This window comes from Arachis duranensis, chromosome 6 (genome assembly GCF_000817695.3).
Source record: "Arachis duranensis cultivar V14167 chromosome 6, aradu.V14167.gnm2.J7QH, whole genome shotgun sequence".
Taxonomy (NCBI): domain Eukaryota; kingdom Viridiplantae; phylum Streptophyta; class Magnoliopsida; order Fabales; family Fabaceae; genus Arachis; species Arachis duranensis.
The window spans coordinates 66,957,541-66,959,960 of NC_029777.3; positions in this window are offsets into that span (position 1 = coordinate 66,957,541).

Below are 2,420 nucleotides of genomic sequence, written 5' to 3' on the forward strand. Positions count from 1 at the left end.
GGAATCTGACCTCCCTGCACTCAAAATAGATTTTCTGGAGCTACAGAACTCCAAATGGTGCGCTCTCAACGGATTTGGAAAGCAGACATCCAGTGCTTTCCAGCAATATATAATAGTCCATACTTTATTCGGAATTAAATGATGTAAACTGGCGCTCAACGCCAGTTTCATGCTGCATCCTGGAATCAAACGCCAGAAACACGTCACGAACCAGAGTTGAACGCCAGAAACACGTTACAACTTGGCGTTCAACTCCAATAAAAGCCTCTGCACGTGTAACATTCAAGCTCAGCCCAAGCACACACCAAGTGGGCCCCGGAAGTGGATTTCTGCATCAATTACTTACTTCTGTAAACCATAAGTAGCTAGTTTATTATAAATAGGACATTTTACTATTGTATTTTCATCCTGGATTGTATTTTTGGTCTTGTGAACACGTTTGGGGGCTGGCCATTCGGCCATGCCTGAACCTTTCACTTATGTATTTTCAACGGTGGAGTTTCTACACACCATAGATTAAGGGTGTGGAGCTCTGCTGTACCTCAAGTTTTAATGCAATTACTATTATTTTCTATCCAATTCGATTTATTCCTGTTCTAAGATATTCGTTGCACTTCAACATGATGAATGTGATGATCTGTGACACTCATCATCATTCTCACCTATGAACGCGCGTGACTGACAACCACTTCCGTTCTACCTTAGACCGGGCGCATATCTCTTGGATTCCTTAATCAGAATCTTCGTGGTATAAGCTAGAATTGATGGCAGCATTCATGGGAATCTGGAAAGTCTAACCTTGTCTGTGGTATTCCGAGTAGGATTCCGGATTGAATGACTGTGATGAGCTTCAAACTCCTGAAGGCTGGGCGTTAGTGACAGACGCAAAAGAATCATGGGATTCTATTCCAGCCTGATTGAGAACCGACAGATGATTAGCTGTGCTGTGATAGAGCATTTGGAACATTTTCACTAAGAGGATGGGATGTACCCATTGACAACGGTGATGCCGTACATACAGCTTGCCATGGAAAAGAGTAAGAAGGATTGGATGAAAGCTGTAGGAAAGCAGAGATTCAACAGGGACAAGCATCTCCATACGCTTATCTGAAATTCCCACCATTAATTTACATAAGTAGTTCTATCCTTTATTATTTAAGTAAGCATCTCTTTATATTTCCCATAACCAATTATTATCAGCCTGACTGAGATCTACAAGATGACCATAGATTGCTTTATACCAACAATCTCCATGGGATCGACCCTTACTCACGTAAGGTATTACTTGGACGACCCAGTGCACTTGCTGGTTAGTTGTGCGGAGTTGTGACTAAGTGTAATTCACGTGTGAGAGCTACCAAATTATTGGAGCCATTATTGATGATCACAATTCCGCTTACCAAGTTTTTGGCGCCGTTGCCGGGGATTGTTCGAGTATAGACAACTGACGGTTCATCTTGTTGCTCAGATTAGGTAATTTTCTTTTTGTTTTAATTTCAAAAAAAAAATTTTCAAAAATCTTTCAAAAATTTCTCACCTGTTTTCGAAAATTATTCTGAATTTTTTAGAATGAATTCTAGAGTTTCACAAGTAACATGTTGATGCCTGGTTGGCTGTAAAGCCATATCCAAACCACCTTAGATTGAGGCCTCCACTTGTCAACAGGTCGGGTATGTATATGGAGTTGGATGAAATATCAGCTGTTGCATGCCTGATTTATATCTTCTAAAGCTGGTTGGATATTAAGCCATGCCCAACCCTTGGATTGGGGCTTTAGACAAATATTGAAAGATTCCTGGAATTCTTATTAAAAATTTTGAATTTCTTATTTTCTTTTTTTTCCTAAATGTTTTTCGAAAAAAAAAATCAAAAGAAAATACAAAAAAATCATAAAATCATAAAAACAAAAAATATTTTGTGTTTCTTGTTTGAGTCTTGAGTCAATTTTTAAGTTTGGTGTCAATTGCATGTTTTTAAAATTTATGCATTATTTTTTCGAAAATTCCATGCATTCATAGTGTTCTTCATGATCTTCAAGTTGTTCTTGGTAAGTTTTCTTGTTTGATCTTGATGATTTCTTGTTGTGTGTCTTTTATTGTTTTTCATATGCATTTTTGCATTCATAGTGTCCATGCATTAAAGATTTCTAAGTTTGGTGTCTTGCATATTTTCTTTGCATAAAAAAAATTTTCAAAAATATATTCTTGATGTTCGTCATGATCTTCAAAGTGTTCTTGGTGTTCATCTTGACATTCATAGTGTTCTTGCATGCATTAAGTGTTTTGATCCAAAATGAAAAGAGAAAAACACAATTATGACGTTTTAATTTTAATTATTAAAAATTTTTAAAATTAGTTGTTTCTCATAAGTCAAGTCAAATTTTCAATTTTAAAAATCCTATCTTTTCAAAATTTTTTTCA